The sequence below is a fragment of the Chenopodium album genome, chromosome 15 (assembly GCF_948465745.1).
Source record: "Chenopodium album chromosome 15, dcCheAlbu1.1, whole genome shotgun sequence".
In the NCBI taxonomy this organism is placed as follows: Eukaryota; Viridiplantae; Streptophyta; class Magnoliopsida; order Caryophyllales; family Amaranthaceae; genus Chenopodium; species Chenopodium album.
This window is the reverse complement of record NC_137848.1, coordinates 7700539-7717337: the sequence shown is the minus strand read 5'-3', so window position 1 is coordinate 7717337 and position 16799 is coordinate 7700539. Positions and strand designations below refer to the sequence as shown.

Sequence of the window (16799 nt, the reverse complement as noted above, 5' to 3'; positions counted from 1 at the left end):
CTACATATGTCAAATCAAATGTAGCAAAGGCTTCATAAGTGATATGGATAAGAAAAGTTCTTATAAAGTCTTTCTACAAATCAAGGAATAAAAGGTGTATTAAATCATTTGATACACGTTCAATTCCTATACAGAGCACGGGGTACTACTACACAAGTTATATTTAGCACAAAATATTTGTTTCTCAAGTAGGTTCCCTTTATGGAAAAGATGTCATTTCCAAAAGGTCAAGTGGGAGTAGTGTAAATTTCCGAAAGAGTTCGAGAAAAGCAACAAACAAACATGGTTCAAACTATGGTTGGTTCACCCTATGCTAAATGCGCCTCTTCAAAAGGCAAGTGGGAGTATAAGAATCTCAAAAAGTTTGAGAGCCTTGAAAGAATTCAAGAAAAGTTAATTCGAAAATCTTGAAGAAATTCGAGAAATAATCGAATCAAAGCAACAATATGAGCATGATGAAACTCATGTTATAAATGACAATGCGTGGTCTCATTAAGTGTAATGGGAATAACAACCATGTTTCGAAGGTAGTACATTCCAAGTGCATGTCCTCTATTGTCGTTTCTCATTGAAAACTAAACAAAGTTGTTGTATGAGTTTCAATTGTTGCATAAAGACCCACAATAATGACTAGCATAAGTAAAACTTAGCCAAAGAAATATGATTTCATATTGACTAAGAGTTCTAAAATATTAATTTTGGAACATGATGATTATGCAAGTAATAAAGATGATTTGATAAGTTATAACTCCAAAGTGATTTAACAACCATGAAATCTAAAATAGATTCTAAGTTTATCAGCAAGTGTATGACACTTGATTAATTTGCCTAATTGGGTGAGATCCATTATAAGCAAAACAGACAAGAAATAAAAGTGTTTTCTAAACAAATCAAAGACTTGTTAAAGGATTCAACTAATTCATAGTATCACTATGGCTACGATGAAACCTTTGCATTAGTCACGTTGCAAATATCTATTAAAGATATTCAAGTGATTTCTACCTTATGAGATTTGGTAGATGGATTTCAAAACACTTTCTTGAAATTGTTCATGAAAGAAGATTTGTATATGATACAATCAGAATGATTTTGAAAAACTAATAATCCTAGGGATGCATAAAAGATCCTTTAATGGATTGAATTAAGCATCATAGAGTTAATGTTCTTAATTTTGTGAGTTAATCAAAATTGTTTGATGTTCTCATAAATGAAGGTGTTATGTATACAAGATATTTAGTGGGAGCTATACAGTCTTCTTAGTTTAGTATAAAGAGAAATTATTCATTGCTTGAAGAGTCAAGTAATAACTAATGCATTTTGTATGACAAAACTTGAAGAGGATGATGAGTACATTTGGGATTTGAGATCTATAAAGATAGGTATAGAAGGATGTTTGAGCTTGGTTAAGAAGCTTATATTGATAAGATTCTTATAAGATTCAACATTATATTGAATAGAGTTTCAATCCCATATAACATGGCATAAAGCTTAACAAGATTCAATGCTTTGAGAAAGGTTGATGAAATTAAGGTTTTGAGTGATGCTCCTTATGCAGTTTGAAAAGGGTGCATCATACATGTCATGGACTATACTCGTCTATTTAATTCACGTGTTTTAAGGACAAGTGATGATAGATTTCAATCAAAATCCAATGTAACGTTGGAATACAAATTAGAAATTTCTAAGTTCCTTGCGAAAGGATGAAGGAAGATTCTTAGTGTATGGAGATGTATATTATTATAAAATTTAGAAGTTGCAAAATTCATATTTATGAGAATGTCTCATGAATTGTACTTACTAAACCCCTTCGATGACCAAGGTATGAGAGTCATACCAAGGTTCTTGGATTGAAGTAAGTTATGTAATTTAAGTTGTATATATGTTTTGAGAAAGCATATTACATAAGTAGTACATTAACTTGCAAAATTATGTTTATCAATTGAAACAAAGTTTCAATCTTCTTTAATCATGGTTTTGATATTAAATAAAATGTCCAAAATAATTATGGATTGATGGGCTCATCAAGTTGATGACCTGGTGAATGAAACCCCACAATTGAACAAAATCCATATATTATTTAAGTTCCTAGTTCGAAATCATTAAAATGGACATAAATGGTTTCAATAAATGGATTAGCATGTAAGATTGATTGGATAGAGCAATTTCATGGGCTATAAAGGCATTGTGATGATGCTCGGTTAATCACATGGATATGCATGAATGATGCATGATCAAACTATAGACCTACTTCGAAGTTTAAGTATAGAGATTCTGGATATATTAGTGGATTCCTTTGACATGAGTGGAACATTGATTCCATTCAATGATTGATTTAACTGTGGTACATTCAAACGTCTACCCGTAACTAGAGATTATAAAGGGTGTTTCCCGGTTACTTCAAAAATTGAGTAGGAGCTTTGGTTGCCACAAAATTGGATTGAGTCTACCTATTTAATTAGGAATGTGTCTTGGCCCCTTGAAGAGAAAGAATTCAGAAAATGCATGGTCGTGCTCAAATGGATTACATAGTAATCATTTGTTTTGTAATTCTAACTCAAATTTCAAGAAAGATTTGTAGATTAATATGATCTCGACATGATATGCAATCATATTATCAAATCGACGCACATTGACTTAAGGAATTTGAATATTGCACACTTGTCTCAGACAAGTGGGAGATTGGAGGAATTATGTCTTCGATAAGTACAATTACTAGATATATTAAGGATCACTATTATGGAGATAATAAGTTCATTCTTTTGGGTCGTTATTGTCTGTTGCTAGATATGATAAATGATCTTTGGGCTAGTCAAATAGTACAAAGCCTAATAGAATGGATCCTATGAGGTCACACAACAAGGGTATTGGGTTAAACAAGTAAGAGGCCCATTAATAGGCCTCATGAGATCATGACAAATCATAAGGAGTGTTGGGCTAGAGTAGTTTGATTAGGATTAGGAGTTTGGGCTTGAAATGGACTCTTATTTAGAGATATGATCTATAAAAAAGATCCATGACTTAGAATGATCTAACAATTGACAAGTCAGTTAATTGTAACTCAAGCAACCAAGACCCAAAAACCCTAATCTTTCTCTCACTCTCATGACCTTCTCCCTCCTTCCCCTCGTCCGTACGGCCGGCCACCCTAGGTGGCGTGTGTGGTAGTTCGTGGTTAGTTCGTGATTCTCTCTTCTCTTTAGAAGGTTAATTGAAAGGGTTCAATTACAACTTACTAGCATTAGTGGAGGTTTAATCTATGCTCGTGGACCAAGTAGAGGAACCACGTTTGGGGTTCTTTGTCTCCCGTTTGTTCTTGCTCAATTGCTAGTGGATTCATGCTTCAAAGGTATTATTAATTGTTCTTTATGTGTTATGCATTGATCTTGGTGTTTCGATGCTTATGAATATGATTCATGCAATTTCGCTTATAGTATCTAAATTCCTACATAATCTTCAAAAATCGTTTGTAAAGTTCATAAGTCGTCCCTAGGTTCTTACTTGGGTTTACCTGTTGATCTGGGCAGAAGTAAAGTATCGGAATTTCATATGTAATTGATATGGTTTCTAATCGTCTATCACAGTATGCCTCACTCAAGTTATTGGCGACGGCTAAATTAGTCATTATCAATTCAGTTTTGGTGGTTTCTTTTAATCATGTCTTGTCGGTTTTAAGGATCCCGGTCTTGCCAACTTCTAGTGGCGTTCCTCTTCCTCATCAAGGGGGTTGGCCTTTCGTTTCGTCTCTTTATTGCATCTTCTTAGGGGTTTAGGTGGCTTAGGTCTTCGAAGTTTGGGGCACTTTTACTGGGCCTTGCTCGCTCGGCAACATTGGTGTATTCATCACCATCCTCAGCTTTTAGTCTCTAAAGTTCTATGCGTAAAATATCCTTCTCTTCATTCTCTTAGCTTGGATAGGATTCCTAGACCTTCTTGGGGTTGTCGAAGTTTGTTGGAAGGACAGTAAATCTTGGTAAATGATCTAGCTTGGAAAAAAGGTTCAGGATCCAAGGTTTGCATTCTTGAGGATGTTTGGGCCCTAGGAGGTTCAGTGCACTTTAAACCTTCCGTGTCTGAGTCGGAGATCCTGACTCGCGTTGCTTCTATTATTATTCCACTTTTTGACGCTAGAGATGGCAATGGATTGGATTCGGATCGGGTGGAGCTTCACCCGCATCCATTTATCATTTAAATCACTCCATCCACATCCATCCATCACCCGATTCACTCATCATCCATATCCTCCAATCCATCATCCACGGATGAAACGGGTGGATTGGGTGACTAATGGATGAACATTTATGATAAAAAAAATCACATAAATTTTAATTTATGGTTATTTCTACCATAAGTTATTATTATTTTTTAAATAAAAAGGAAGCACTAACAACATTTTTTTTGTAAAAATTTGCAACAAATAAAGTATATTTATTGTATATTTCAATTTAATTGAATAAAAATTCATAGATTTAAAATCCTTATATATGTTAAACGGGTGGGTAAATGGTTAGCAGGTTAAAAATTAATCTTCCACGTCCGATTTGATCCATCATCCACTTCATTCGTCACCCCCTTTTCATCCATTTATTTCGGGTTTTCGTCCATTTATTCAATGCGGATGGATCGGGTTAGTGGATATTTATCTAATATTGCCATCCTTATCTGGCGCGTGGGACTCTTCTCAAATCCATTGGCTTTTCAATAATAATACAGCTTATCAAATTTTTACTGAGCGCCCGATGGATGATTTTGTGTACTAAAAATTTACACGGGGTGGTCGATTTTCCACCAAATCGGCTTAAGCTTTGCTGGTTAGTCAATCCATGCATTCAGTTGTTAGTGAAACAATTCTTGCCCCATGGTGGAAACATTTTGGGTTTTGCATCTTTTTCTTCTATTTTAAATGTTTTCTTCAAAGTTGTTGCATGATGCGTTACCCCTATCTTCTTTGTGTTTGAAGGGTCTTCCTTTTAACCCGGTGTACATTTTCTGTCACAGTGATTTGAAACGGTTACTCATCTTTTCGGAGACTGTAGGTTCTTTTATATGTTCACTATGGGAACATGGTCCTTCGACACTTGATGGTCGTCTTTTACAAGCTAAACTGGTTAATGAGTGGTTTACGGACTTGATATCAAACTTTCAGCAGCCTAAGAATTTTGGAGGTCTTGTGTCTTTTGTATCCTTCCTCTAGGCTGTATGGCTTACGCATAATCAGTCTATTTTCAGGCAGGTGGTTTGGTCTCCTTCCATGATGTTTCACCTCTCTACGTCTGGGTTGCTCGGGCAACTCCTGGCGTATTTAAAAGTCAGCTCTCCTCCTCCTACATAAGTCGATATTCCCCCTGAGAGCTTCTTTTTCATATTGTCGTTGTGGAGGTCCTACTGATCCTCTTGATTATTGTCTACCTTTTTATGGTGCTTGGAATTTTCAAGACAACAGTGCTGGTGCAAGTTGGATTTTTAAGGATTTTATTTAAATAGGGTCCTTGGCGGCAATGATAAGGCTGGTAATAGAACTGAGTCTGCTCTTCAGACTTGCTTGTGGGCTCTTAAGGCAGCTATTCATAAGGGTTATCTTCACCTTCTCTTCTATACAGATTGCGCTGCCCTAGTTTGCTTGTTCCGGCACACTAGTTCGATTGATATTTCTTGTGCTTGGCTGATTTAGGATATTAATGAAATTCTTCCTCAACTTTCAATTCTGCTTAGGATTTATAAGATTACTAGAGGTTAGGTTACCCCTGTGGACTGGTTGCTTGTACTGCTCGATAGAGATATTTCCTTTGTTGGTCTTTTTATTTTGTGTGTTTCTGTTTGTTTGTAGTCCTCTTTGTAAAAAAAGAAAAACACTAAGCTTCAATGAGAGTGTATTCACTAAATAGAAAGTAAACGATTTTTTTAGTTGTCCATTATATATTTATATTTTTTTCTTTCACATTTTTAATAAATTCAAAAAGGTAAAGGGGACCAAGTGATGACCAAAAATTAGGGTTTATGAATTATGATTGATTGATCTTGAATCATTTTCCGCTAGTGACAATTGTTGACCAACAACATATTATGTTTTATATGAATTCATCACTTATGCAATTTTTGTTTGATTTTAGTACAACAAATAATAAAAGAGCCATGCCCGGTTATTCTTTTTGATTTACGAAATTCGTCAATCTAATGACATTATTGTAATATTGAAGAAGTTTCGATGTCACCTCATGAGTGAAGATAACGGTCGATTTAACGACCGTTTGCAGTTACTCCACAGACACCACCATTAAAATCCCCTCAATTGAAAAGCTTCCTACTTCTTCAAGCTTCCCCCGACCACCATTGAAGCTTCCATAATCTTCTCCCACCCTCCCTGACCTTAAACAAAAACCCTTTAAATAAAAGGTGAAATTAAGGGCATGGTCAACCCCAAGGGGTAGGGGTGACCATGTCCTCCATTGAAGCTCTATCAATTGAGCTGATTTTCAAAAATGATGAAAAAAATGATGTCGGTGAAGAAGGGAGAAGATATAACAAATGGCAGTGGTTGTGACGGTGAAGAAGTGAGGTTAAAATTTTTTAGAGTTCATTGAAGCGCCATTGTTGAGTTAGAGGAGTGAGGGGAGAGAAAGTTGGATGGAGAAAGTAGTAGAAAAGAGGAAGGAAGAAGCTAAAACTAAGGCCCTATTCACTTCACTTAATTTTACTAAACTGAAATTATTTTTATTGAACTAAAATTATATTTGCTGAACTTAAATTATTTTTACTAAGCTGAAATTAATTTTATTGAACTGAAATTATTTTTGCTGAATTGAAATTATTTTTATTGATTTTCTATCATATTTCTTCTTTAAGTTTACTGATTTTTACTGAACTGAGCAGGGCTTCAGCATCTGCTAGCTTTTTCTGTACCTCCTCCAAGTTTTTCTTGGATTGATTTAGCTCTTCAGCGAGCTCGGAAGAGGCACCCTTCTGCTTGTTCAGCTCTTGCTGAACCTCTGAAGCTTCAGCCTTCAGTTGAGTCAGCTCGTCATTTTTGACCCTTAGCTGATCCTCAGCCTCACTCAGCTTCGCTCTCTCAGCTTCGGCAGCAGCAACAGCCTCTGAGAGTTGGACGTTTTGGGCTTGGAGCTGTTCTTCAGCAGCCATCCTACTGGCTTCTGAAGCTTCCAGTTTCTGCTGCACCTCAGCCTGTGCAGTAGCTCCATCCTTGATTCGGCTTTCAATGGCAGCCTTGAATTTGGACACGTCCACTCCCAAGTGATCTCGGAGAAAGTTCTCCCCTTCTATTAGCGGGGGGAAAACCTCCCTCTCCATAGCAGTGCAAAAGGTCTGGAGGGCTTCAGCAGCCTTCTTTTTGTATTCCTCCCCTTCCTTTTGCTTTTCTTCAGCTGCTGCCTGCTTCATCTGAGCGAGTTTCAGCTCTTCAACAGCCACCTTCTGGGCAAGCTCAGCATCGTCCACCCTATCTTGTAGGGTGTCAATCAGCTCTACAGTGAGAGTCTGATTGTGCACAAACTGAAAGCAGAGGCACAACTCAGTAAAAAAAAAAAAAAAAAAAAAAAAAACATAATAACTTGGGGCTGAAGAGCTGAACAGAAAAATAGAAGCAAGAGTAAGGATTTACCTGCATCATCAGCAGTTGATTCGTCCTTACAGGGTCTGGGACAGATCTGCTGGATTCACCCATCCCAGCAGTGGCCTTCAGCGACCAGGCCCTTGCCCTGTCTACTTCGGACATTCCAGCAAAATTGCCGAAGTAGGCTTCTGCACCTTCTCGGTTCTGGCCCCATATGACGTCCCAGATATGATCTGGAATTGGAATTCGGGAGGCCGAGAACCCCATCTCTCCAGAGTGCAGCGTCTGGAAGGAGGGGAAGGAAGACTCAGGAGCTTCATGAACCCTTGGAGGTTCAACTTCTTCTTCTTCAGCAGTCTTCTCTTCCTTCTCAGCAGAGTCGATGACAATGACCTCTGCTTCCTCTTCGGGATTGAGAACGAAAGCCTCAACCTCCCTAGCAATATCAGCTGAGAAACCCTCAGCAGCGGGCTTCTTAGCACTCTCAGCATTGTGCCCTTCGGCACCATCTGCCATTCCCTCGGCTGGGACCCCTCCCTTGGGATCGGGAGTCTTTTGGTCCACCTCCATCTTAGGAGGTGGGGAAGGGGTCTTCGGTGGAGATTGTGGTGGTGGTGGGGGAACCCTCGGCAATTCGCCGCCTTCTCCGGGCTCTCTGATGCTGATGCCGGCTGGCCTCGGCCCCATTTGGAAGTCATGAGGGCCGATGATGGCCATTCGTCTCCTCCTTTTCTGAAGGGGTTGTTCATCCATATCCGATTCTTCGGAATCTTCCTGGATTTGATCTTCGGGACGAACAGGAGCTTTTCCTTCTCTCTGCTTTTTGCTCCCTTCAGACTGCAAAAAACAGGGGGGGCAGGAAGAGTGTGAGTTCTCCAGCAAAAAAAAAAAAAAGAGAGTTAAAAAGTTAAGTGTAACTCACCGAGGTCTCCAGCAAAGCCTCGTCTTCTTCTTCAGCTGCCCTCGCTGCTGCTTTTTCTTCAGCAGCCCTGGAGGACCCTTCTCCTCCTTCGCAAGCTTCAATAGCCCGTACAACTTCCTCGGCTGTACGGGCGGCTTCAAGTTCCTCAGCTAGCAGTTGAAGCCAGGGATCTCTCTTCTTCCACCAAGGCTTCTGCCTCTGATAAAGGGCAACAGCCTCGATTTGGAGATGATGCTGATCTAGATGGACCTCCCTGTGCTTTGAATCGGTGATAGCGGGGGCCCGATCGATAATAAGTCTCTCTTGGTTGACGCCGAGACGATTGCAGTCGATGCCAACGTTTGTCTCGTTCCGCTCTGAGCATAAGAAAAAAGCAAAGGTCAGTTCAGCAAAAGAAAAATGCTGGATCGGCTCAGCAGGAAAGTGCAAAAACAAAATTCTTGCTAAGAATAAATAATAAAGGCCTCGGCCCCAGCCGAAGAAACTTACCATCCCTGAACTTTCGGCTGAGGCCGACAGCTGCTAACATGTGCTCTTGGAAAATATAGTGGTTATCCGGGAGCCAAGTCTCCGGGATATACTTCATTCGGCCTCCAGCACCCCCAGGGTTCAGCATTCGGCCGAAAATATTTTGCTGGTTAAGGTGCAGATCTGGGCCTCTATCTTCGGGAGGACCCAGGCTTCCCATTTCAGGGTCAGGCTCAGACAGATACCTGGGAGCGCTGAAGACGTAAGGATGGGCAGGATCCGTGGGCGCCCTAACCCAGATCCATTGACCCCTCCATTCCTTATCTGAGGAATCATTCGGCCACATGGTTAAATACTGAGGCCGAGACTCAATTCGGTACCACCCAGGACCATGATTACCGTGCCCACTTTGAATGTTTGTCATTAGCCGATGAAGCTTTTTGAAGCAGTGGAGGTTCGGTACATATCTGAAAAACTTGCAGACCCACAAGTACGTCATCACCCTTCGGATGCTGACGGGAGTTAGCTGGCACAGGGAGACCCTGTAGTGGATCAGCAAGTCTCGGACAAATGTGTCCAGAGGAAACCTCAGCCCATACTGAAGTTGTCTTGTGTACACCCCCACATACCCCGGGGGTGGACGATGGATTCTATCAGATGCAACGGGCATTCTGCACCAATACCCATCAGCTTCCATTATGCCGTAGTGCAGCTCTATTTGTTCAGCAAACCGATACACCTCGGCGTGCTGTACCCACCAATGGTAGGGACGGTTCTTTATCATGGCTGAAGCTACTTCGGCGTCCTGCCACTCCTGAAATCCAGGAAGGACATCCCAAAGTTGAGCGGGAACTACTTCGTCCTGCCCAGAGACGCTCGGCTCCTCCGTTCCTTCAGGAGGCGCCGATGAAATTGGGGTCGCCCTAATTCCTTCAGCAGGGTCAGACCCCACTTCTTGTCCGTTCCAGGTCCCAGTCCTATTCCTGGGATCGGGGAATTGCCTTGCCCTTCTTGGAGCACGGGCTCTGCCTCTAACTCCTCTCACCATTGTCGGTTTTTGAAGAAAAAGTCGAAGGAAAAGGGGGAAGGAGTTCAAATTCGAAGAAAATTAAACAAAAATCAAAGGAAATTACCTTATTTTGAAGCGGAATTTGCCGATCTATAAGTTCGGAGCGACGAATTTCAGTTTCTAAGCTTAATGCTCGGGGAATCAACGAAGTTTTGATGCGGATTCTTGAGTTCTCTTGAGAATTTCGGGCTCGTGTTTGTGAAGAAGTGAGGAGAGATAGTGCGCCTCTTTAGTTTTATCTCCAGAAATGGAATTCAAGGGGCCGCGCTTTTAATCTCTTCTTAAATACCTCACTAAGTAACCGTTAAACACACGTCCCAATGATTAACTACCCATTATCCGTCCAACTTCCACAAATTATCCATCCATCAACCGTTATCTCGCTAATGGCGGTTTAAATTTAAATCTTTTTGGATTAATTAAATCATTTACTTCCCTCCTTTTTCTGGTTAATTAAACCCGACCCGTCATTCTTCCAAATCGGGTCTGGGGGGCAAGTTGTTTGGGTCCAATTTAGTCCAATTGGGCCAAGTCATTAAATGATCCAATTAAAAGCCCAAGGTCAAGGTTCAACTCTCCAAATAATGCTAAAGTCAAGATCAGTCCACAAGGCAAGTCAATTGGGCCCAAGCCCATTTCTCCCATATATGCCAAGGTATAAAAGCCATCAATATTACATTTGTAAACAACACACAAAGCCTAAAGCAATTAATTCTCTTGCATAGCTTTCTCTCTCTACACATTGTACTAACTTTAGCATCGGAGGGGCCTTCCTCGGCAACACCCCCGAGGCTAATTTACGTGTGTTTGCTGTGCAGGAAATCTTCGGTCTATCGTCACTTGGATCGAATCCAGTCTTCTCCACCTTAGTGGACCTTCGGCAGGGTCCCATTGTTTTTACCCGAAACAATTAGTAAGATCTAAGATCTAATATAACCAAGTAATAGCTAAGTTATAAAAATATAAACGGTACCTCCCAAGATGTAGTACATCTCCAAGAAAAAATGCTCCCATAATTACCGCGATAATCATTTGAAGTGGCTTAAACATTGCTATAAATACTGGTCCCTTCATTTTGCTAATCCATGTGTTGATAATATTTAACGTACCAATTGACATAGCCTGGGCAAATTTTAGATAATACACCAAAACCAAATTGATGAATATCAATTTTGTGAATTAATTAGTACAATAAATATACATTTTAGTAAAAAACCTAAAAGTATATTATATTAAGAATTACCCCAAAAAGAATAGAAATTAATTCGATACCAAAGGTTGGTTTCCAAACACTAGCATCATTTTCTGCAATAAAAGTAACAAACGATACCATTATAGTTTCAAAGAAAAATGTAATAAGTATTATTAGCACCGTAGAAGGGTAGTCCCTTGCAATCCAAGTCTGAAGAAAAGAAAAAAGCAATCATTAGTCAAACAAGGATAAATGTAATCCTTAATTAGACTCTTGTCTATGGAGAAAAAAACATAAAGCAAGAGAAGAAAAAAGGCGTTAAAATACTTACATGATTTTGTTATAAATTTCCAAAACATATTGTTATACTACAAAGTATATATAAGGTTTCGGAAAATTTATTACCTTTGTAATATACGCGAGTGAGAGGACTAAGCAGCTCATTGAGAGAAAGGTCCCTCCAAGGACCCAATTTGGTTGAGTTTGATCAAGTTCCACAAGAGAGTGGAGAGATGGCTTGGTTGGTGAAGGGATTATATTACTAATTGGTAGTCCTTGGTAGAAGATCAATATGAATGCTCCACTAATTGATACTATGGTTCCTATCAATTTTAGTATGCTACTTTGTGAACGTAGGTTCAATATCTCCATCCTACATTATTCCACAATTTATTTCATTTTTAGTAATGACTAAAGATGATTAATAATATAATTACATTTTATCATAGTATATTAAATAACAATATATAATGTTATACAGTAAAATATTTAGTTACCTGAAAATGATGGCTACAATAAGAGGGTGTTTTGTATCAAATTAGTAAATGTAAGGGAATGGATACAAATTAGGAGGGGAAATGGTAATATATAGTGTTACCCTTACTACTTGTTTGGTATTACTAAGGAAACGTAAACAATGATAACCAATCCCTTTCTTCTTGTTTGGCATAGATAACTTGGAAACAAATACCTTTCCTTCTATTTTTTGTTATCTTGGCTAACTTTTGCTAAACATTATACAATGTAGAGCAACACTAATTACCATAATATATCATATGCTAGATATAGACAAAGTCACATAAATTGTTGATTACAAAAGCATCGAAATTCTAGTATTCTCAAAAAAAAAAAAATAAAAAAAAAAAAAAAATTATAAAAAAAAAGCATTCAAAAACCATTGAAACATTAACTCCAATAACAACTTAGGACAAAACTTTCTACTTCTTCTTAAGAGATCAATTGCATATTGTTTCTTCATACTAGTTGGGGCTTGATAGAAGATGCGAAGCTTATGTTCTTCCGCCATGAGAATTGTAGCAACCTCCAAACCTTCGGATGGAGAAATTCCATCTAACTTCATCACCTTATCCAAAACCTTATTCACTTTTTCATCCATTATTTGCTCTCTTTCTTCTGCTTTAGACCATGCACTAGCCATAGTCCCAAGATTAACATTGATATTTTCAAATATCTTCCCAAAATTGTTAGATACATCATGGAGGGAGGCCACCAAATCATCATCATCATTCCTACACAATAGAGGACAGCAGGGGAATAGAGGACAGATTCGGTTTTTTGCTCACCATTCGGCATCCATCAAGGTTTAAAAGCTGCATTGTGCATATGAGTACATTATATACTGGTATATGACTAAATAACTTAGAAAAAGGAAGTAATTGATTTTACATATGAGTACATTATATACTAGCAAATGCTTAAAAGCCTCAAAACACAATTATTTGAAGACCACTCAAAGCAATTTGACATAGACATAGAATTAACAGGACACAAATAACATATGAAAGTAGGCTAGTTTCATTACTGAAGAATGCTGATCATATTCTTCGTACACAACACATACAGTTTGCAGCACTTCAGCACTTCTGCACTTCATGGAATAGAAATAAGTTTATTACTGTCGCTTATGTGATTTCACATTGACAATCATCTCCTTCATATATTGGTTGATATTAGACTTAGATATTCATATAAGGCAAGATCACTTGTCAATTCTTATAATAAATCATACAAGATGTTGGACAACTGCATCAGTTTAAGGATTCTTCCAATGGTCAAAGATGCACTTATATATTCCCCTTCATCACCAAACCATGTTTTTTTAATTGCCATCATCATCAAAATATATATGAATGCAAAAACGAAATATGATACTCAACCAAAACACAATAACATGACTGAGTATCAGATCGAATATCTGACTTGCTGACTTGCAAAAGTACTATGTAAATTATTTTTTTATTTTTTATTAAGAAAAGCATATGAAAGTACATAACAATTATCAGCATCAAAGCATTCTACCTTGGCAGCCAAAGATATCTCTTATCCTTCAAAAACTCTACTTCAATGTAGCCAAATTACTAGACCTTCAATTCTGCTAGAAATTCTGATCTATCTTTTTAAAACATATAGCCATGTCATATAGCCAGCCAGATTAAAATGTTATATAACAGGATATGTTGTATATGTATGATTACAAGTACTATTGTAGTTCAGTATGATTACAAGTACTATTGTAGTTCAGTATAACTCTAGCATAAATAAAAGTATAACAAAATAAAGCATCAGAACAGAAGCAGATACTACAGAAGCAGATACCACAGAAGCAGATAATACAGAAGCAGATACCACAAAAAAAAAAGCAGCATGAGAACAGAACAAAAATTGCAGTTCATACCTTTAACCATCCGTCGAACACCGACTTATCTACTTGTAGAATCAAGCAACATTAACAATCTGCCTCAAAATAGTAGCAACACACAATAACATTTGAAATTCATTGTAATTATTTTATAGATACTTTTTTATTTGAAGTATTTACCATTGACTTTTGCTGAACAAAGCTCTGATTTGCAGAACAAGACATCAGTTTGTTTTACTAGTAAGCATAAAATCAAAATTTGGGGGAAAAGAAGCCAAATAATAATAGCAAATTATAATAGCAAAAAATCAAAATTTGCAGAACAAAAAAATCAGTAAGTATTATTTCATCAATACTGATAAAAGAAGCCAAATAATTACAGCAGATTATACCATCTAATTTAAGCATAAATCGAAATTTGGGGGAAAACACAAAATATACAACAATTACATGCAATAATAGCTATATATACCATCTAATTTAAGCATAAAATCGAAATTGATATCATGTTAGCAATAATGTCATGAAACAAAAAGCAGGTGATTCAATTGAGAAAAATAAAACTCAAATAAAACTGAAAAATTAGGACAGAAAACCCTAGAAATTAACACCATAAATCGTAAATAGCAATCAACACAAACAAAAAATATGGATAAAAAATCAAATTAAGAGCATGGATCGAAAATACCCCCTAAATAGCAATCTTTCGATATACAGTAGAAAAATCAAAGCACAATCAATCAAACAAATTTTATATAAATTCAACACAAACTCAACATCTAGGGTTCTTAATCAAAAAAGTGAGAGATCAAACCTTGAGATTGTGGATTTCTGGAAATTTGAAGTACGAAAATTTAGGGTTCTTCAGCGAAATTGTGGCTTCGATCGATCAAAGTTGAGGATTTTGTGGGGTGATCTGTTGTATGACAGGAGAGAGAATAGATAGAGGAAAGAAAGGGGATTTATTTCCCCAAGTTTTACAGTGGAAACAAAGTAATGAAATGGGTTAGAGGAGGGAAACGGTTTCTATTACTTAACTCTTTAACCAAACATCTTCTAAGGGAAATGGTAACCCGATTCCGTTTCTAGCCCTATGGTGAAAGCAAGGGAAACATTACTTATTGCTGATGCAAGTGTTGGTGAGCTATAACGTAATCCAGCATAAAAGAAGATAGAACAACTACAACTGCATTTATATGCAAATAAATCTTTTAATATATATACTTGATAAATTTAGAGCGTCCCTTGATGTCATCACATTTTTCAGTATATATGTTTTAAAAAATTACTCGTATCTTCAATTATGTATTTTCAGAAGTTATGAAAATTATTACAAATTATAGTTTTTGAAAATATAAATAAAGATAAAAAATTATAATAAAATCTCATATAAATATGTTTTACTTATACATTGATGAATAATCATGTATGATTAGACCTTCCTTCTCATAAATGTAGTATTGCAAATGAGATCAATATAACAAAATCAAATTCTTGATTAAGTGGGCAACTTTCTTTAACTTATTGTAAGACGGGTTAAAGTTACCCTTCAAGTATTTAAAGTTAAGAAAACCGCAAGAACGGCCCTGAGAAAACCGAATTCGCCCCAACCTCGAATTCGGATTTTCGTAGGACTCGACCCCCACCCACGGGGGGAGCACAACCGAGTAGCGAAGCTACGACCCTTATACTCCCTCCTTTTCATAATTAGAAATCTGCTTTTCATTTTTAGGTATTCAAAATTAGAAGCCTATTACTATTTATAGATAGTACTTTTGACAATAATATCCTCTTTTTTTTATGATGTGTCATACTTTTTCTTTTTCTTTTTGTACTTTTGACATCAATTTCCAACGCTTTCTCTCTCTATCTCTTCAATAATTCTCAACCACTTTTTTCTTTCTCTCTATCTCTCTCTAACCCCACATGCATATTTGTACTCCCAATCAAATTCCTTAATTCCCGTGAAAAATGGAAAATAGGCTTCTAATTATGAAACGGAGGGATTATACTACAAAAGTTGTCTTTTTCCTAACATAAATATTATCTTTAAAAAACACTTACGGTGTATTAGATTAGTCTTAGCCTTCATACCATATAATACTACCCATTAAAATACAATCAAGCTCCTTACAAATGAAAGTTAGCTTTTAAGGGATTAAAATTATCATAAAAATTGTTATAGTTCACTTCAAATTGACCTTCTTACAATAAAATTAACGTAAGTTTGCATTATACAAGACTTATTGCACGTGTAATTAATGTAGTTAATAATATTTAGTTATACAATTTTTCATTTGGCAAAATTACACTCATTGACACCAACTTAAGAATATGTTGCAAATACTGACACGAACTTGTCACTTGTTAAATTGACACCAACTTGTCCAAAAAAGAATAAAATTGACATTAAACGCACTAAACATTCAATAATGCTCTACGCATGACATCTGTATAATTTTATCTTTCCAGTACATTAAAAACTTTTTAAAGCAAATGATTGTTGAAAAGGAATTTTATACTTGTAAAAGGTTGAAAGTTACGTAAAATTAGTTGTTTAGTGTCATTTATGTCAATTTTGTAATTTTATAACAAGTTGTAGTAAATTTAGCAAGTGATATAAGTTGATGTCGATAATTGCAAATAAACCTTCACAAAGTTGGTGTCAATGATTATAATTTTGCCTTATCATTTTCCATATAAATATAGCGAAAGAATGATTCATTGGCACTTAGGATTGACATCTCATATCAAAGATATAGGTAAAAGATAAAGCTTTCATAAACAAAGCAAATTAAAGATCGGTGTTTTTTCCGTGTGGTTGAGATTACTTATTTAGGGGTTACTTAGTCAGTTAAAGGTTACTTATTTTGGGATTACTCAATCGGTTAGCCGCAATTTTTCCGGGGTTACTTATTCAAGAGT

At 36.9% G+C, this 16799-nt stretch overlaps 1 long non-coding RNA gene across 1 annotated transcript; it reads right to left on the bottom strand.

The window, feature by feature from the left end:
• Window positions 1-12377: 12377 nt before the first annotated feature.
• On the bottom strand, window positions 12378-15017 carry LOC145582847 (uncharacterized). Its single transcript, XR_014099953.1, has 2 exons — window positions 13535-15017; window positions 12378-12825 (listed from the first exon to the last, which is right to left on the bottom strand). It is a non-coding gene; the product is annotated as an uncharacterized LOC145582847 (long non-coding RNA).
• Between the last annotated feature and the right edge of the window lie 1782 nt (window positions 15018-16799).